The 22,392-nt window shown below is 37.8% G+C and overlaps 1 long non-coding RNA gene across 1 annotated transcript in view; it reads right to left on the bottom strand.

The window, feature by feature from the left end:
- Window positions 1-22,392, bottom strand: part of LOC309511575 — a 202,016-nt gene that overhangs the window by 4,101 nt on the left and 175,523 nt on the right. The gene's annotated exons all lie outside the window — the stretch shown is intronic.

Below are 22,392 nucleotides of genomic sequence, written 5' to 3'. Positions count from 1 at the left end.
ATGGAATGAAATTACATTTAGCAGTGGGCGAGCCTTACAAAGAAACATGCATTGCAAAAATGATCACATAAGCCTAGCAACAAGCATGTTACTGAAAACAACTAGATAATCCTTAAGCAATGTTGCTGATACCTGGATAATTTTAAGCAACAAGCATGTTGACAATAATCTGATAGCTTTTAAGCAATGAGCACAAAAAGGAAACTTAGCTTAACTTCGTGAAAACATTCAGAGATGATTGGAGAGTGAAATATAGCCAGCTGTGATGTGGATGCTTGATCTCCTTGATGTCATTCTTCATGCGGGAAGTGCAGATCTCATTTAAACTTTGTTCTTGAGGCAGTCACATTAGTATAATTTCAGCAAGTCCATGTCAATAATGTAGCGATGTGAGAAGTAATGCTAACTCAGGTCACTTCTAAATAAGTCAAGTCACATTTATTTATAGCGCTTTTTACAATACAGATTGTTTCAAAGCAGCTTTACAGAGATAACAGAAAAATAATGCAAAAAAGTTTGTTTCCAGAAGAAAATAGCATCACAGTCCAGCTTAAAGGTATAGCGGAGGATGTTTTACTTCCTGGTGGGTAGTCTAAACTATTGGTCCTCCTAATTGTCAATCATTCTGGTGAATCAATCAAACTTTTCAAAAAGTGGAGAGGGCGGGTCTTATCTAAAATTTGGAAAGATCCTCCGCTATACCTTTAAGTAAATTCAGTGATGTTTCTTTTTTGTTTAAAAAAAAGTTATTCATTTCAGTATATATCCGCTCTGGAGTAAACTGTGATGTCATTGTCCAGCTCGGTTCAGTTCTTGTATAATAGTGTCAATGCAGGCAGATCAATATTATTGTTGAATATTAAATTAAATGTTACATTTAATGTCCCCAACGAAGCAAGCCAAGCCAATGGTAACAAAGGTGGAAAAAGGTGACAGTGGCAAGGAACCAAAACTCCATCAGGTGGCAGAATGGAGAAAAAAAAACCTTGGGAGAACCCAGGCTCAGTCGGGGGGCCAGTTCTCCTCAGGCCAATGAACAAACAGTGTATGATTATGATTCAGGCAGCATTATAGGTCAGAAGTCAGACTGGTTTGGAACAATCAGAATATTATCCAGTTCCATCTGGTTTAAGATCAAAGTCATCACAGCTATATGGTCAATGTGGCGAATTCATGTGTTCACTTTTACGAACTTGAATCTGAGTTGAAATCCATGTGGGGAATGAATTCCTCTCGCTAAATTACAGATTGCACAATTACTAGTGAGAGGATGTGGTTTTGCCTGTGGTATACGCAGTTTAATTAACTCCTGAGCAATGGGATAAAGCTGCTGATAATATTGAATGGACCTTCACAGGTCGAATGTCTGACTTCTAGTGGCGTTCCAGACGTTATTTCCAAGTAGGATGTTGGAAAAATCCAAATCCTGAGCTGTCTGGAATGCAGCCTAAGAGGAGGGAAGATGCACCACTTAAGAACATGTGCATTTACTTTTACATTGTAAAGTATAAGTTTACCTTTGCAAAATGATAATGCATTAGGCCTAGTTGTTGCATGATGCATGTTACAGGGCACAACCTCTTTTGGCATTAAAAAAACTACTGTCAGGATTTACTAAAGACACGCAGTGAAAAATTTGCGCTGAAAAGACGTGGACACAGTTATTTTTGCAGCTGACCTTATTTGCATATGCATTTGTAAGAGTTTCCCTTTTTAGATGCAAAATGTATGGGAGGACATTTGCGCTAGTCAATTTACTGATATTTGCACCATTATTTACAGCCCAAAAATGCATGTCTTAAACCAGATGCTACATTGCGCTTCTCTTGGTAGATTGCATTGCTCATTGTGGAAATTATCCTACTGCGTCTGTGTTCTTTAATTTGCGCGTTGTCAGTAGATCACACGTATCATTTTCCACTCCCATCTGTGCTTTTTTGGAATTGTGCTCTCATACTGATTTGCCCTGTTTAGTAAATCTGTCCCCAAGAGTCAAATTTTATCTTTTAACTTCAAAATAATGTTTACTCCACCAATCTAAAAACAGTAATGTGTCCAGAAATTCCTCATTAACATGAAGACACAAAAATGTATATTCAACATAGTAGATCAACGATTTTCTAATTAAGCATTATACTGTTCTTCTCTTAGAAACGTATGCGTTTGCAAATATGTTTGTGATGCATTCTTTAGTTGGATCTCTAAGCAGCCTGATGTTTGCAGTCACCGTCAGTAATTCTGTGTGGATTACGCCTGATTTATGGAGGTGGTTGAAGCTTGATAGAGGCACTTTTTTTAGAGGCACAAAACTACTATTGGGAATGTATCTAAACACTCCCACCTCATGTCACACATTTGGGGATTATGGCAAGAAAACTTGAGCAAGAAAGGGAGATTAATGAAGTATGAAGTGATGATTAGGATGACAGTTCTGAGCGCACTCACACAGCGTGTCCTGTCGTGAGTGGGCAAGATAAGGCCTGTCAAAGACAATGTGACGACCTGCATTTCTCTTTTTTTCTTGCTATCCTGACATCTCCCCCTCCGCTTCCTCTCTCTGTTCTGCCATATCGCTGTGGTTCTATAAACAAGTGAACTCCTATCTTCCCACCTGAGTGATGGAGTTCACACCTTTGTCTATCATTTTTCCATTTTTCTCATTTTCTCTTTTCATCCTCCTAAAGCACCAAATGTAAAGTCACACCTGCTGTCAGAGCCCACTGAAAGCGGCCCACAATGACTGCCAGCGCAGCGACCGCATTGATGCGGCTGCCATTGTGACAGCGCATCCGCTGTAATGTCACGCTGACTCTGGCTCTGGCTCACATATTTGTGGAGTTCCGATCCAACAGTCTCTTTTCAAGCATTTATCTTTAGTGTGCTGAAGACCTTCCAGAGACCTTCATAACAAAGGATGCTGACTTGCTGCCATCTGACTACAGCGTCTACACTGAGACATATAATGAATTCACTGTTTAAATTGCTGTGAGACATTCAGCAAGATCAAATTTATGAAGCAGTGTGGAGAGAAATCTACAACTTGATTATATAATCTATAAATTATATAATCTATAATCCAAACCCCATTACAAGCAGGACTGAGAATTTATAAAAATTTTGAACTGCTATTGATAATATGTATTTCAGGTACACTCAGTAGTATTTCCCTTATTAAAAATGTTTTGCACAAAGAAATTTGTATTTATAACAAACCAGTTTAAACAAACTCCGGTCCAGTCACCAGCCAAATGCTATGCTCAATCTTAGTAACTCTCTGAAATCAGACATTTTTAATTCTGAAATAAATGAATCATGGTTAAATGTAATTATTACACAGCTCTGTGGAATACTTGATTCTGATTGGTCAATCGCACCATCCTACGGTGGCCGAGAGAGCTCAACCCACTGCAAAAAAAAAGAAAACACATGCAAATAGAAAAACACCCGCAAATTAAGAAAACATCTTCATCAGTTTCACAACACATGTGTGCTCCAAATACTCAAAACATATCCAAATACAGAAACGCGCTTCAAGTAGCACAGACCACAACGGAAATGTTTCCAGGGGACCCCAATAAGTGACGAACCCGGATGGGACATGCTTATTGCTCACTGTCTACTACTTATTTAATTTGGCTCGAGGTCATGGTGCAAAGGACCCTAGCCTTGATTTTACTCCGAACCATCCCTTTAAGTAAGAGCAACATAAGTATGTTTTCTTTAAATACACTAAAACTTCACCAAAAGTATGCTTGTGTTTAGCATATTTCTTAAAAATGTAACTAAGCATATATTTATTACCAAAGTACTTATAGTATACTTTTTAGAAATATATTAAAAGTATGCTTGTGTTTATCATATGTCTTAAAAGTGTAACTAAGCATATATTTATTACCAATGTACGTATAGTATACTTTTTCTGCAATATTTTAAAATGCAATTCAATGTATTTTTAATGCACTTCAAAATAAGCATGTTGGGAATACAAATGTATTATAAACACACTACTTGAATTTCAAGTATATTTTTTATACATTTAATACCTGGGTAGTAGCCATGTAATAAGTGGGATAATGTGCATCCAGCCGGTTGTTATTGCAGAATAAACCCCTTCAGGATCCTGATCAGTGATCACCATGGCAGGGTTTATTCTGTCATAACAACTGTCTGGATGTACATTATCCCTTACATAACATATTTCTACAATGGTATTGGTTACTAAAAACATTTCCTTGACACATCCACACCCCTGGCTGTCACTATAATTTCATTCAACATTCAAAGTTTTGGAGTTGGCAAGATTTTTTTAATGATTTTGAAAGAAATATCTAGCTCACCAAAGATGCATTTATTTGATTTTTAAAATAACTGTTTTTTTTTTCAATATATTTTAAAATGTATTTTATTCCTGTGATGACAAAACTGAATTTTAAGCATCCATTACTCTAGTTGTTACAAAGGTGAGTCGAGTAGAGCCCAAATGCAGTTTGTTATAGCAAATAGTGATAGGTGTTTTCGAAACCTTTGTTAATCATTTGTTTCAAACCAGTTATTCGGAGCGTATATCAAACTGCCAAAGTCACATGATTTCAGTAAACAAGGCTTCATTACGTTATTACTGTTTCAAAATGTTTAGAAATTTTAATAGATAGCTGCTAGGGGGAGATGATCTATGGCTGCGTTTACACTTGGCATTAACATGCGATCACCGTGATCTGATCAAGCAGATCGGATCATAAGCCAATCAGGACACACTGTGTTTACACCTGTCCACATCAAGTGGCTTCTGTATCTGGATAACAGATTGGATCGCATTCGCATTCCCAAAAAAAAAAAAAAAAAAAATAAAAAAAAAATGGATGGCTCCGATGCAAAGACCTGAAGGGGTGGGTTTCCTTTTAAAAACAGTTTTCAGCTGGGGTACATTTGTGACCCTGGACCACAAAACCAGTCTTATGGGTATTTTTTTTTTTTAAATTGAGATGTATACATCACCTGAAAGCTGAATACATAATCTTTCCATTGATGTATGGTTTGTTAGGATAGGACAATATTTGGCCGAGATACAACTATTTGAAAATCTGGAATCTGAGGGTACAGAAAAATCGAAATATTGAGAAAATCGCCTTTAAAGTTGTCAATTTCTATTGGCGATAGTGCTGCATCCATTCACAAAAATAAATGTTTTATATATTTAAGGTGGGAAATTTACAAAATATCTTCATGGAACATGATCTTTACTTAATATCCTAATGATTTTTGGCATAAAAGAAAAATCTATAATTTTGACCCATACAATGTTTTGTTGGCTATTGCCACAAATATATCCGTGCAACATAAGACTGGTTTTGTGATCCAGGGTCACATTTTACAAATCTCGCAAAATGAGGAGGCTGAAGGGAAGTAGGGTCCGAGAAAAATGGGCGTTCTTTACAGAAAATGAATGGTTCTGCAACTTTCGGGTGTGAAGGCAAACATTTCAGTTTATTTGCGAATTGCGATGTACTTCGCACTTGACTGTATCACAAAACCACACAGCTCTCAGTTCCGGAGAGAGGAGGGGGAATAAAGACAGTGGGTGGGGTTTTGTGTGACATCCACCAGTGAATACAGACACGATGGCTGGATTGTGTTTACATTACACTGAGATCCGATCACAATGCGTCCTCGACTACCTCTGAACCTGGACACGCTGATCAGATAACATTCCGATCAGAAGCTCGTTTACACTTGTCTTTTCAATGTGTATGTGGACAACATCCGGATACAGGTCGCATGTTAATGCCAAGTGTAAACGCAGGCTTATGTGAACCCATGAACCAGTGTCTATTATTTTACCTAATCTCTGATTAATTTAATACATTTGTAGACATTTAATGACAAGTTTGTACAGCCCCATTTCCAGAATAGTTGTGACATTTTGTAAAATGCAATAAGAATCTGTGATTTGTTCATTCTCTTGAACCTTTATTTAACTTACAAATGTACAAAGAAAATATTTCCAATGTTTTCACTGACCAACTTAATTTTATTTTGTAAATATAAACAAGTTTTGATGGCTGCAACACACTCCACAAAAGTTGGGACAGAGGCATATTTGCCACTGTGTCACATCACCTTTCCTTTTAATTACACTTTTTAATCATTTGGGAATTGAGGATACTAATTGTTGCAGTTTTGCAAGTGGAATATTTTCCCAATCTTGTCTGATACAAGACAGCTGCTCAACAGTCTGTGGTCATCGTTGCCTGATTCTCCTTTTCATGATTGGTCATACATTTTCAATAAGAGACAGATCTGGACTGCAGGCAGGCAGGAAGGCAGGCACAACCCTTCGGTGGTGCAGAGTTTCTAGAAACCACTCCTGTGCAGAATGAGGCCTGACATTGTCTTGCTTCCCAGGAAAGATGTCATCTTGATGGCAGTTTGTGTCTCTGTACACTCCAAATATATGCCTCCATGTCAGTGATACCTTCACACAAATCCAAGTCACCCATACCGATTGCACTGATGTACCCCAATACCAGGACAGATGTTTGCTTTTGCAACTGTCACTGATGAAAGTCTGGTTGGTCCCTTTCATCTTTGTGACTGAGAACTCGATGTCTGTTTTTCCCCAAAACAAGCTGAAACATGGACTCATCTGACCACAGCAAACATTTCCACTGTCTTCTAGACCATCTGAGATGAGCTCGGGCCCAGAGAACTCGCCGGCATCTCTGCATAGTACTGATGTATAGCTTTCTCCTTGCTGAACAGAGATTCAAGTGGCATTTCTTCATGCAGCGTCAGACTGTGTTAAGTGAAAATGGTTTTCTAAAGTACTCCTGAGCACATGTGGCTGTATTTAACAGAGTAGCATGATGGTTTCTCATGCAATGCTGTCTGAGGGCTCTAAGGTCATGCACATTCAACGGAGGTCTCCTGCCTTGCCCTACACAGACTGAGATTTCTCTGGATTCCCTGAATCTTTTCACAATATTACGTGGCAGATGTTGAATTCTTTGACAATTCTCTAATGATATTTGGCACAAAGTGGTGAGCCATGACCCATATTTGCTTGCAATGACTGAGAAGCTCCTTTTTCACCAAAACATGATACCCCCCATTACCAATTCCTGTTTCAAAAGAGTTGGATAATCTAACCTTTATAATCTTTTCACTTTTAGTTGTCCTCTGTCCCAACTTGTTTGTAGTGTGTTGCAGCCATCAATATCACAAATTTGTTTATATTTACAAAATATAATTATGTTGTTTAGTGAAAACACTGGAAAACTTTTCTATATATATATATATATATATATATATATATATATATATATATATATGCTTGAGATGACAACGTGTGTGTCACAGTTGTGTTGTGTTCTGTTTAGTTTGTTTTCATTGGACTTGTCTGCCTGTCTTCTCATCATGTGTCGTCTTCACAGTTATTATCTGTTCATCTGTATAACCTGTCTAGTTAAGCATCGTCGTCATCATCATCATCATCATCATCATCATCTGTATCACCAGTGTTCTGTTATTCAGTGTTCATCTAGTTTTTAAGTTCCTTCAGTTCAGTCAGTCTTGTCTGTTCTCCGTTGTATTTGGTGTGTGTGAACATTCTGCCCGTTCTGTACCAGTTTAAGTTGTAAGTAAAAGTTTGTATTGGAACTTTAATTCTCCTTCGTCTTCTTCTGCCTGCACCGCACCCTGACAGCGTGACATTCTATTCAGAGCTGTTCACGTCCTTGGACTGGGAATAATGTGTTTCTATGGCAACACTGCCTAACTGAATCTGCAGTGGTCATGTGGTACAGGTAGGAGCTCTCGGAAAATTCCCATCTTACAAGATGTGAACGCTTTTTACAAGATTAAATCTCATAATTGCAACAGGGCGTGAAAGCGAGATATATACACACAGACACAGACAGACACACAGACAGACAGACAGACACACACACACACACACACACACACACACACACACACACACACACGCACACACACACACAGACAGACAGACAGACACAGACACACACAGACACACACACACAGGACTAATGACTAACAAGAAACACCTGAAAGTAATTAAGACAATGTACCAATAAGAAGACAGAACTGATAGCCACATGGCAAGACAATAATCCAGATATGATGACACATGAACCAGAGGACCCACATGGTAAGATCACTTGAGGGAACTTGACATGGACAGGAGACACATGACAATGACTAATTTCAAAATAAAAGTCATGAAAATTTGAGCGTGAAACAAAACCCAAAACAGCTATGGCAGAAGTCTTCAGTGTCATATGATCCTTCAGAAATAATCTAACTTGCTGATTTGTTCCTCAAGAATCATTTCAGTTTTTTTTCTGTTTAATATTTTGTAGAAACCATTATTCAGTTTTTTTTATAAATAGAACGTTTTTAGAAATAGAAATTTAGAAACAATAGAAAGTGAACAATTTATTTTAGTTTTGAGATCCAAACCAAAGACATGTTAATGTATGAGTGTTTCATGACCACAAGGTCAAGACTCCAATTCTGACTTCAAACAAGTTTCTCTAGCTCACTGGTTTAGAGACTGGAGATTAATAGTGACCATTAGTATTTAAGCAACCCAAACTCGCCTGAAACTATCTAACATTTCTTGTGGCCATGATTCTGTTTGAGGCCATGAACAGGAGTGCATCTGTGGTCACTGGACATTCAGCTGTTCCTCTTTTTGTTTTGTCAGATGTCTATAGTTCAGTGTACATTCTATACAGCTCAGTTTTTTTTTTTGCAAAGTTACAAAGTTTTCAAAGTTCATAACATTGTGTCTAAATAAAATAGTTTCACAAGAACTTCAAGACATCAGACTCGCGTATCAAATGTTGCAAATTCACTGAACGCAAATTCATTATCAGAGTTAAATCTGAAATATCAGATGTTTATATTTGTATGGAAACAACAAATGGGTTCCTCTTGTTTCTTTAGAATTGCCTGCAGAACAGGCTCTGCAATATTTAAAATTTTGTGTTACAGATCACCCTAGCCACCATCCTCACACCTGCACCTCATCATCACCATCACCACCACTATAAAGACACTCCTCACCACAGTTCCTTGTCCGAACTTGATTGTAGTTCATTTGTGTGATGTGGACTCATCTTCCTGTCTCCTGCCTCCAGCGTCTTCACCAAGATCTTCCTTTGGACTCTCTGCATATGTATGTACTGCCAGCTCCATCCTGGGCTCCCGAGCTGCTGGCTTCACCCTGGTCTCCCGAACTGCCGTCTTCGCCCTGGTCCCCTGAGCTGCCGGCTCCGTTCTGGTCTCCTGACCTGCCGGTACCGCCCAGGCACCCTGAACTGCCGGATCCACCATTGTCTCCTGAACCGGCTCCGCCCTGGAGGCTTCCAGCTCTGTGAAAGCCACACCCTTATCAGCCTCCAAGGTTTACACCAAATCAAAATCATACCTTTGCAACTTCATCATTAGTCTCTGTGTCATCTCAGTCAGATTCTTCTTCACTATTGCAATTAATGGACAATGATCTGTTTCTGCCACGAAAGTAGGAAGACCATACACATAGCTATGAAACCTTTCCATCCCAAAAACTAATCCCAAACACTCTTTTTCAATTTGTGCATATCTGCACTCAGAATCAGTCATGAACCTACTCGTATATGCTACTGGCTTCCAAATCTCATCATCAGCTTGCAATAGAACTGCACCAAGACAATTTTGATGCATCAGTGGACACTTTAGTTTTCTTTGTGGGATCAAAGAATTGCAGTACGGGTGCGGATGTCAACGCTATTTTCAACTGCTGCCACTCAGTCTCATGTTTGTCTGTCTACTCAAAGTCTGATGTCTTTTGTAAAGGCCATTGCACACTGAGTCCGAAATTCGCATCCGAAATTTTCCCACGTAAAAAAAAAATTCGACCTCACTTTATGTCAATCACACTTGCACACTGTCTACGAATCTTTCATCCGTAATAAAAAAATTCGGATCGGGTTCCACAGCCAGTATTTTGAGAGGTTTTTTGACAATTCTGAGTCACCGTACAAGCGAACGACAAAATCCAGAATGGCATCTGACAAGTTGATACACTTCGTCTCGCAGCACAAAGTAGGCCTACTGTATGAAAAACAAAAACGTGTGTGTGTGTGTGTGTGTGTGTCCACTCCATACCTTAGACAAACTGCCAGTCTCTGTTCAGGATCGATTGGTTCACGGAAATTGGTGGTGGTCTTTTTAATATGTGGCTCCATGTATCGCTAGCAAAGCATCAAACTGTTCCACTGACATTCTGAGGTAAATTTTGAATCGCTCGGGATAATTTCGCAACTCCTTGATAAGGAGGTGAAACTCTCCTTCCTCTCGGCACAATCTCAGGATTCCATCTTTTTTGGATGGACCCAATATTTCCTCTTTCTTTTTCTCTTTTTAAGAAGAAAGAGGGCAACAAAATCATCCTCACTGCTTGACGAATCCATTTTGTATTTTTTGCGTTTTTTTCCGCAAAGGTTTAATAAATACGCATCGGACTCAGTGTGCAAGGTTTCTGTGCGTGACGAATTTTAAGGCTGACGAACACGAAAAAACGCATACGAAAATTTCGGACTCAGTGTGCAATGGCCTTAAGAGTTGCCATTTGTGTGATGTTCTTGCAGAAAGATTCGGAATGAACTTTCCTATGTAATTCAACATGCCCATTACTCGTTGTACACCTTTTTTGTCAGTGGGACTTTTCATTTCTAGAACGGCATTGATCTTCTCGCTGTCTGGCTGTATTCCTTGATTTGATAGCTTATCTCCAAGAAACACAAGTTATTGCACACCAAACTGACATTTGTTTTCGTTCAGTTTCAATCCACTTAATATGATTTCCCGCAACACTTCTATTGTGCTCTTGCAGTGGAGATCCCCAAATAATGATGTCATCAACAAATACTCTGACTCCTTCAAGCCCTTCGATGATATTCTCCATCGCTCTGTGAAATATTTCTGATGCAGAGACAATTCCAAAAGAAAGTCTGAGGAAAGAATATCTACGTCGTCGTCCAGACGTATTTGCCAAAATCCGTGTGAAGCATCAAGCTTTGTGAAATGCCTAGCACCTGACATTTCACTCATTATTTCTTGTTTTGGTATCTGATAGTGTTCACGCTTTGTTGTCATTTATATCTTTTGGATCCATGCACACTCTTAACTCTCCATTATTTTTCTTAACACACACCATTGAATTCACCCAGTATGTTGGCTCTTCAACTCTTTTGATTACCCCAAGTGTGATCATTTTGTCTAGCTTTTTTTCAGACGATCTTTGAGAGGTGCAGGAACTCGACGAGCAGAATACACTACAGGATGCGCATTTTCCTTCAACTGGATCTTGTAAACAAGGTAAAACACCAAACCCTTTGAAGACATCTGTAAAGCTTTCCACTATGTCATCCACAGAATTACTTGTACTCACCACTGAGTAGTCTTGGTTGATGTAATACACCCTTTTGACAAGATTCAAGTTTTCACATGCTTTGTCACCTAGCAGAGATTCTAGCCCTTCAGCCACAACAGAGAACAGCTGGTGCACTTTCTCTTTCACTGTTACTTTCAGTTTACATATGCCAAGAGAGTCAAATTGTGTCCATTATAGTCTTTGAGAAGTATCGACTTTTTTCCTTACTTTTGGTTTTTCTTTCATTCTTTTTATGTCTGACATGCTGATTAGATTTGCTAATTGATCCAGCGTTCCATTAATCTTTAGCTGTATTGTCCATTTGTCACTTCTGTCCGCATCCTCTTGATTTTGTACATGCACTGTTGACTTTTTTTTGTTTTTTTCAGATTCCTGTGTTTCTTGACAATTTACCATGCCGACGAAGAACGTATTGCTGAGGATAGTTTCCCCTATCATCTTGACAGATCTCTTTTTTTGTAAATTTTTTTCCTTTGGAGGAACATTGTTTTGCGAAATATTTTTTTCCATTATACTTCACACATTGTTTTGCGAAAGCTGGACATTGTTTAGGTTGATGTTCTGTACCACAACGTTTGCAATTGTACACATCATCCTTCTGTTTTACAGCTTTGGACATGTATCGCTTTCCTTTGAACGACACTGCACTGATCATTGCATCTGAGCTCATAGACACGCTTTTTGGCATCATTTCACCAAATGTTTTCCCATGCAGCTGAGCAAGTTCACTGGCTTGACAAATTTTTATTGCTTCATGCAACGTGAGCTCTGTTTCTCTCAGTAAGCGTTGTCTGACTTTCACACAATTTATGCCAAACACAATCTGATCTCTTTTCATCGAGTCATTCAGCTGATCAAAATTGCATGTCTTCGCTTTGAGCCTCAGGTCACTCAGGAAGTTATCAAATGTTTCATGTGGTTGTTGCACACGTGAACAAAATGTATATCTCTCATACATTTCACTCTTCTTCGGTGAGCAGTAAATTTGTTTAGCACATCTTCAAGCTAGTTTTTATCCTCAGACAAAGGTATTATACACTTCAATAGCCTGTGGACCAGCAATCGTCAGCAATAAAGCAACCTAACATGCTTCTGGCTTCGTGTCCATCCTGATGGCTGCCATGTATAGCTTAAATTGCTGCCTGAAACTGCACCAGTTGCAATCAACATTTCCCGTGAGCTTCAAATTCTCCGGTGGTCTCAAAGTATCCATCTTGTCGCTTTCACAACAGGTAATCTTTGGATGATTTCACTCCTGGTACCATGTTTTGTTTAATACTTTCTTAAAGCTGCAGTCCGTAACTTTTTTGGGGTTAAAAATTATCCAAAATAATTTGTTGAGCAAGTACATTACCAATCTGCTTGCCTTAGCTCAATTCAAAACGGTAAGCTTGTAATGTTTTTAATTCCAGTGGTACTGGTGGATTTCCGTGGGAAATTCAAGCATGTCTTTGCGTCATTACATCACATCTGTACACATAAAGAAGGTGTCTCAGCTAGTAGGCTATATTGCGTGTGAGGATGTTGGAGGTGGAGATTTATAGCCTTTTCTCACAGCACTTGATATAAACGTATCAATTTGATGGTGGATCCAGAAAGTTTCAAACGACAATCACCAGTGACAACTGGAGATTCACCCGTTGTAAAATGCAATGACTTCGGACTTCGGAGTGGCTACAGAAAAAAAGAGACTGCAACCGGGCCCATGCGAAAACAAGGATAAATATCTGAAGGGCATTAAATGTAGTCACATAATGCTGATGTTGTTAACATTAACAATTTGAGAACAAAGTATAATTGACACGGTTTGACGTGATATCATAAGAGATCGTTCGCGATTTACTGCAATGCTTTTTTTCCCTTAGTTGGCCAGAACAAAAGTGGATGTTACTTAATTGTTCAGATGACATTTTCCAGTGAAAATGATTATGTTGGTCATACTTCCAAAAAGTAGAATCTGTGATTCTGAATGACAGTATCCACACCGGCGCGGTGACTGACTGCCACACATTCTTCTCAAAATTCTTCTACCTCGCTGTGCCGTGCCGAGGTAGTCTATCACCAGACCAAGCTCAATCTTTTAAGAATGAAGATTAGTCTGGGGAGTTTGCTCTGTATTTTCACTGCACAAGAGGCGTGATCAACAGGCATAGTTCAAATGACTCAGCTCAAGTCTGAGCTGCAGGGCGAAATCAAATCGCCGGCAGATCGGGCTGGGTTTACCCAGTCTAGTGCCAAGGCACAACCTACGTAAAGTTGATAATTCCTCGAATAACTGCAATTGCAGATTTTGAACAGAGATGGCGACAAAGAGGAAAAACTACGGACTGCAGCTTTAATTAAACCATCTGCAGTGCAGTAACAACAGGGCTCCGTTCCAGTCCACTTTTAGACACGCACTTGCAAACTTCCCTTAGCACTTCCCCTCGGGGGAATCCCTGCCGCCATTTTGAAGTGTGTTCCACGTGAAGTGGACAAGGTAAGTTTATATGGACAGACCCTCGTTCCCTCGATTTTAACCGAGGGAGCGAGTCTACTTCATATGTACACTTCAGGCACCTATATGTCCCACAATGTAGTACGATTGTGACGTCACCACAGATCTTGTCTAATCACCACCACAACAAACAACTCTGATATATTAATTTATTTTTAATATATTTATTATTTCATTTAAAACACCCCAAACACACCTATATACATTTGGATGCTGCATTAAACAAATTCTTAAAGCGAATAAAAAAATAAAAAATAAATCAACTCCATAGCTGATTCCAAGTGATCAAGGGCTTAGGACGTTCCAGTTCAGCCCATTACAGTTCCTGCCAGTAGTGGGCACTAGTGATGTTACATTTGACATTGAAGCTTCAGAGTGCATATAGAGTACGCAGCGCAATTTCTCATTAAGCTCCGTGCCGTATTGTTTTCAGAGAAACACGTGATCAACGAAAAACTAAACCTCACTTTCTTTCCAGTCACATGAATGCTTCACTTTGCGTATCGGAATGTTTGAACCCAGACCACTACTCTACAGGTTTTTTGGAAGTTTAAGTCCATTTACTAACTTTTTTTTATTTCTTTTTTTATAAATAAGCCTGTAGCCTATGTTACATGATCATATATTCTGACACATAAACAGCATAGATACCATAACATAATTAGACCAACATTTACTTGCATCAAGCAACTCTGTTGGTATTTCTATAATTAGTATTAATGTAAGTATGTACAGATTAAATATGTTCCTTTTTCTCTTGTATTATATAATATAATTGTTATATTTAATTTTATTGCCATACTTTAATATGTGCATTACATTATCAGAAAATTGAATATTTAGCGTTTTCAGGCTTTTATTTGTGCTTAATGGATAAAACCAGTGGTGGAAATGGGCAAAATTCACTGGGCGGACTGAAAATTCATTTTTTATGATTTTTTTTTTTCTTTTTCTTTTTTATAAAAAAAAAATAGAGGTCATCTGGTTTTAGATGACCTTTCAGATGTTTAAAACCCTTTATAATCTATAATAAGTAAATTATATAAATGATTTATTTTAACCCCCTGGGGTCGGCTATTGCAAATAATAAAAACAAAACGTTGTGTTTTTCGTAAAATAAAATAAAAATAAACATGATGCGTTGTCCCGTCTCTCTCAAAGTGAAGTTCTTTCTGAAATGCAACAGAAAATGATCTGTAACTCCGCGAATGCTTGTCACTGTGGCATGAAACATGTGTCTTTACAAAGCTTGAAGTCTCCATTTTTAAATGATGTAAACCATATAAAAAACAAATATTCTCTGTTTAAGTAATCCGTATGAAAGCAACAACATGTACAGTTTCTCCAGTCCGAGCTAATTAACTCTAACGCGCGCACGAGCGATTGACATGCAAATGATCCACGTGCTGCGGACTCATTACCTCAAAAACAAGTACCTTATTCCAGTTTTTTTCCTCGAGTTTGGAAAACTGTTTGTGCTCAATGTGCTGTGCTGTTTACCTTGGATTTACCTCAGAAGAATTAGAAGAACATGATTTGAGTATTTATGAGAACGATTTTTAAGGTAAGATTATTTATTTACCTCAACCGGTCTGTTTTGAAGTTCTATAAGTAGTAAGAAAGACTCGCACTGATAGAGAAGCATTTCCATTGGCTGCAGTCTGCAGGCATTGGTCAATAACAAAAGACGACATAGCACAGAAAATTTTACAGAATGCCATTGATAAATATCAATATCCCTCTAAGTTTTTATCATCATATATTGTGCTACGTTTATGTAGCTATTATATTGTAGATAAAATATAGTAATCGTTACAATGTCCAAAAAAAAAAAAAAAAAAAGTGTATATATAGCCTATATCAGAGAATGTCTAATAGGAAGAGAATTGGCACTCTCTGCTTACTTCCGGTTTCTGGACTGGCTGCAGTAACACGTCTCTGTCCATGCGGGGGCGCTCGCAGGCGAGTGCAGAATGAATGGAGGTCTATGGCGCTATACCCATCAAAATCCACTTTTCTCAGGATATAATTTTTTGTCTAGTAATTTGAATGTTGTATTCGAAAGGAGATGCAAAGAAATTACACATTGCTGGGTGTTAGATTTTTTAGAGTCACTTATTTGCTTTAAAAATTCTTTTAAAATGTCAATGACGTCATACACATCATACGACCAGAGATACTGCTTTACGGCAATCCTTCAGTCGCGTTGGTGCTTTCGTGCTCTGCACTTTCTTTTCTCTCGAGGCATCGACAACACAGCTGACACAGGTAAATACACGTGCTAGAAGAGTTTTTGTTTTGTTTGTTTCTGGTCCCGCTTCGGATGCCACGATGCCATCAAGCGGTATCTCTGGTCGTAATCAGTCCTTCACTGACCAATCAGCATTCATTAGCAGAAATCTAGCGTATTACGGGCAACAACAACTCAGCCTGTAAGAAATTGAAAGGACATAAGTACTCGTTCATTCAACTTTCGACCTATAACCCATGTTGAACTTGCAAAACTGACAATAAAATGAGATTTCTCAACGGCAATCGGATGAAAGAGACACATTTAGCCGTCTAGCCCCATAGACTCCCATTCAGTCTGCACTCGCCCGCGATCACCTCCAGTGGAATTCTAATGGAAATGTAAGCTTAGCGTTAAGTTCTGCCAGGAAGACTCAATCAGCGCGTCATGTATTAACTCACTTCTAACCAATCATGTGTTAACACTCTCAGTATAAAAGAATGGTACTTACATTCGTCTGAGTTCGCAGATACTGACGGCGCCAATTACCTCCATCCTCCCCAACCACCTCCAAGATGGTCCTTTCCCTCCATCCTCCCCACCACCACCAGGATGGTCCCTTCCTTTACCTCCAGGGGGTCGGCTGCGCCCCTGCCTTCATCTTCAGGCGGGATTTGCAGATTCCGTTACCCTCGCATTGCTTGCTAAGGACGGGGCCTACGCCAAAGACTTTATAAAATTATGCTTGCTGAGCTATTATTAAATTTACACTTGTTATATCATTTTATCTCCCGAGTCTTTCTGGTAGAACTGCAACCAAGATCGATACAATGGGGCTAATAGGAAGTGCCAAGGCTCTTCGTAGACGGGCTCTGCCTATATATAACCATTTTTTTTTCAACTGGAACGCCGTCCCCCCTCAAAATTCACTCCCCACACTCCGTCCCCCCGCACATCACATAGCACACAGTGACCTCTAGTGGTTTTCTCAGGTAACAACATAATCTGTTATCATTACACCTACCACCACCACCAGGCTGGTCCCTGTTCATCGGTCTGGCTTCGCCCTTGCCTTCATCTTCAGGCAGGATCAGCCAAATCTGCATTCCCCATGCTTTGGACTAGGGACGGGGCCTACGCCAAATAACTTTTCTATACAACTAGGCATAAATCATTGTAGCTCACTACCATTTGTTAATACTTTATGAAATACATACAGTACAGGCCAAAAGTTTGGACACATTACTATTTTTTTATGTTTTTGAAAGAAGTTTCTTCTGCTCATCAAGCCTGCATTTATTTGATCAAAAATACAGAAACATTTTTTTTTATATTGTGATATATTGTTACAATTTAAAATAATTGGTTTTCAATTTATTATACTTTAAATTATCATTTATTTCTGTGATGCAAAGCTGAATTTTCAGGATCATTACTCCAGTCTATCACATGATCCTTTAGAAATCATTCTAATATGATGATTCATTATCAAAGTTGGAAACAGTTCTGCTGCCTAATATTTTTTCAGAACCTGTGATACTTTTTAGGATACTTTGATGAATAAAAAAAAAATAAAAAAATAAAAAGAAGCAAATGTTTTAAAAATAGAAATCTTTTGTAACAACAATATACACTACTGGTCAGTAATTTGGGGTCAGTAATTTTTTTTCTTTCTTTTTTTGTTGTTGAAATAAATCAATACTTTTATTCAGCAAGGATGTGTTAAATTGATAAAAAGTGATAGTAAAGAATATTTATATTATTAGAAAATATTTTTTTTATTTTGAATAAATGCAGTTCTTTTTAACCTTTTATTCATCAAATATATTAGGCAGCAGAACTGTTTCCAACATTCATAATAAATCAGAATATTAAAATGATTTCTAAAGGATCATGTGATAGACTGGATGTCACATGTGACACTGAAGACTGGAGTAATGATCCTGAAAAATCAGCTTTGCATCACAGAAATAAATGATCATTTAAAGTATAATAAATTGAAAACCAATTATTTTAAATTGTAATAATATATCACAATATTACTTTTTTTTCTTTTTTTTTTTTTTTGATCAAATAAATGCAGGCTTGATGAGCAGAAGAAACTTCTTTCAAAAACATTAAAAATAGTAATGTGTCCAAACTTTTGGCCTGTACTGTACCACGTAAACGCTCGCCGTTTAACTCAGATATGCACGGAAGTGGCTCAGTGTTCAAAGTGAATGTTGGGATTAGAGGGATCTAGTCTTGAGTCTGGGTCTTAAAGGGGATGGCAATGTCCAACTCTGGCTGGTTGTTGGCTACATAGGAAGAATCTTAAAATCATATTTATAAATAGTCTTTCATTCACATTGGGGCAAGTTCACCTAACAGTTGCCATTTCAGTGTACATTATTTCACTGTCATTCTTCTCAAAAACGCCTCTTTTCTATGTGAATGAGGCTCGTTAGAGGATGTTATAGAATACATTCAGAAAACATGCTGTTTACTCGTCATTTACAATAGTTGCATGGTTCCGTTGCCATGACCACACAAGATAAAAATAAATGCACTGCAATTACCATGCCATGCAAGTATTGCAGCCTTTAAGTCCTTCTGGGAAGTTTCTACTTATGAGCTTAGAAATCATTATTGTGTGATATGCGTTTGGTCTGAATGCGTGATGACCAATTTCATATTTCTTTTTCTCTTTTTTATTTTCCAGCAAAAAAACAGAAAGCCTTTCAGTGCAACTACAAACATTAGATGAGTAATCAATGCTTTATATCACTTGTTATGCGAAAGAAAAGTGTAGGCTCCTGAGCTTCCCACCAGTAATTATGAATTGTTGGTGCCGTTCAAGCGCTCATCTCATAAATACCATCAATCTGACCTGACTTAGCTTAATCGCTCCAATAAGAACTAAGATTTAAGAGGGAAAGATTTCACCTAGAGAGGCATATATGCCTTAAAGTCCTGAGCGTCCTCAGAGTGCAACTTCAGTTGTCTCAGGGTGTTTAGATCTTGCGGCTGTGATGACAAGTGGCTCAAACAGGCCGTCAGCACCAGAAACAGCAGCCGCCCATCAAAGATACAAGAGCTGACAGCCCTGATTTAGCAGTCGCCGTATCACTGAGAGAGAGACGGGGACATGCCGATTACAGCAGTCTACTCAACTTATTTCTGCTCTTCATTAAAGCAGATGCACCCACACATAGTTCAGATTTTCATAATCACACTCACAGAAAGATGATACCCACTTACAAAGAGGATTACTACATATTTAGTGCATTCCTCTCTCAACGGTCCCAGTGGAGCTCAAGTGCCCCCTAGTGACTAATATGCTCATTTGATTGAAGACATAATGAAATCAATATTGGAATTGGCTTTTTCCCCTGTCTGTTAGCTTTGAGTTCGTCTGTATCAGTGTTTCTCAACCTTGGTCCTTCATCATCTCATTAGAAGAGACTCAAGGATCGGAAATATATTTGTCAGATGAGCAAGTTATCCAAATGTGCAGTGTTGGACCAGGACCAAGGTTGAGAAACATTGATCTACATTTGATGTTCAGTTATTATTGGTGCTCAATTAATGGTTATCAATGTTGAAAACAGTTTTTGCTGTTTAATATTTTTGTGGAAATTGATACTTTTTTCAGGATTATTTGATGAATAGAAAGTTCAAAAGAACAGCATTTATTTGAAATATAATCTTTTTTTAACATTATACACATATTTACTGTCACTTTTGATCAGTTTAATGTATCCTTGTTGAATAAAACAATAAAATCGTATTTACTTATAAACATTTTGAATGGTACAGTATCATGGTTTCCAAAACTATTGTTTTCAACATTGATAATGATAAAAGAAAAATGTTTCTTGAGCATCAACTGCATATTAGAATGATGTGAGACTGTTGGCAAAGCTGAATTTTCAGCATCATTACTTCAGAGGAATAAATTAAAATGTAAAATATATTCAAATAGAAAAGGTATTATAATTGTACAATTTCTTGAGCATGAGACTTCTTAAAAAAATTAAAATAATAATAAATAAAAAAAATCTGAATTAATTATCTGAATTATTCCAAACTTTTGACCAGTATTATGCTTTTTTTTTTTTTTTTTATGTATACATATTTATTTCTCTTCACAGGCCATAGCATTTATGTGTTTTCTCATGAGATTAGGTTGAATATATATAGTTGCTGGTTTTAAGTTGTACGGGTAGTATCATGGGGAGACCGAGGACAGTTGCAACACTTTTTGCGTTTCTCTCAGTTACTCAGAGACTATTTGGACTAGACCAACCAAATTTGTATATATTAAACTTGCATCTGTCTGCTAATTACCCATATCATTTAAAGATGATTATATATGACATCTCGTTCACAGTATTTATTTGAATGGAAGAAGTCAGATGTTGCAACTGACCCCGACCCAGGGGACAGTTGCAACACAACCCAGGGACGGTTGCAACATGTTAAAAATAGCTTAAATTTCACTAATTAACTGAAGCTTTTTGTCTCAATGAGCATAGAATTCTGAAAATACTATAATATTATAGTACTATTTATTTCAATAATATTATTGTAGTCTATAATTTATTTATTTAGTCATATTTATCAAATAACAGTTATTGAGTTTTGTTTGTTTATGTGTAGAACATAGGCCTTCATAGATTCAGTGTGCAGATGCTATTCAATCCCTCCATATTTCAGTGTCAGACAGGAAGAACTGAACAATTTGCAATGCAACAAACTTTTATTAAACATGCAATTTATAACTTGTTGCAACCGTCCCGAACCCTGTCAGCCATGACAGAACATAATGTGCCTGCTAGACACATTGACTTTGACACATGCTAACCATGTCACTTAGAAGTCAACAAAACAATAAATCAAACTAAGTTAGTTTTGATTATTTCATACAAAATGTCAGGACAGTATGACAAAATATATCTCATGAAAAAAATGACATTCATACCTCCAAAACAAGTTTTGTTCAATAAATGCAGCAGCAGATGTTGAATATGTCTACTGTCTTCTTGGTGGGGGGAGGGTCTAACTGTGCATGTGCAGTATGAGTGAGAAAAATGACATGTTGCAACCATCCCCTGTTGCAACTGTCCCCGGTCTCCCCTACTATACTGGTCTATTTACTTTATTAGTGTATTCATAAGAGAAGATCTATTCAATTAGCCCTGTGATTGGCTGGATGACCTGTCAATCACAGTCACAGCAATATCAATCAACCTGAAAGGGCTGGACTGATTTCAGTCTCTGAGTGATAAGTGCCATGTGTAATGTCAAAATAAGCGCCATGAAGGTACCACGAATGATCCATACGACTTCTCTTCATATGATTATAGTGTTAGGAACATAACCAAATTCAAATTACAAAACTAAACAATCTTCCCCTCCTCCACAGCAGCACTCAAATGATGCCACACATGAACACGTTTCATGGAAGGTTTGGTGTTGATGCTAAACCATGTGTTGTAACCATGGAGTTTTGAAATCTACAGCGTATTATTTGTTAAATTATATAATAGTGTTGACTGTTCTGGCAATAAAAATTTTACTTAGCAATGATTCACTGGGAAGCACATATTGAATCAACAAAACTGCAGCAGTGCAGCTGGAGGCAAAGCCCTCAGATTCAGCCCTCGCTCTTACAGCCTTTCTTGTTCCCACCTGGCTGCACCATGGAGATTTTCTGGAGGCGCCTCTGCTCAAAAACGGAAGAATTAAAATTTGCATAATTTTAACAGCAAAAGACTGTAAAAATGCTGTGGTAAAGACCTGTTTATTGTGTTCAGTATAGGCTACATGCTCTTTTACTCAGTGAAAACCGTAAAAATCATATACAATAAAATATGAATTTATTATCGGAAGTGAAAAAGAACAAGTCATTATAATTTAGTGGGGAGAAAAAACATAAATTGACATTTCTGGAATTCTTTGCTTCACATTTGATGGTTTTTCATTGAAATAACTGTTTCTTCTTAGTTTTCTAGATTAGAGCTTTGTTACATGTTGTTAAATTAATGATCATTGCATTATTTTAGTATCATATTTGCTACCATGATGGTGTTTTGTGTTTGTGCTTATGATACTGTGTGCACATTTATTGGTTTTTACCTCAGTCTATGGAAAAGCTAGTGATAAGCTTTGATTCATCATGTGGTTTTCTCTTTGACAATTCTATTTTTTTAGTGGTTGTCAGTG

The sequence above is a fragment of the Leuciscus leuciscus genome, assembly GCF_965113295.1.
Source record: "Leuciscus leuciscus genome assembly, chromosome: 12".
In the NCBI taxonomy this organism is placed as follows: Eukaryota; Metazoa; Chordata; class Actinopteri; order Cypriniformes; family Leuciscidae; genus Leuciscus; species Leuciscus leuciscus.
Note: the sequence above shows the minus strand (reverse complement) of the source record. Positions and strands in the feature narration are given on the sequence as shown.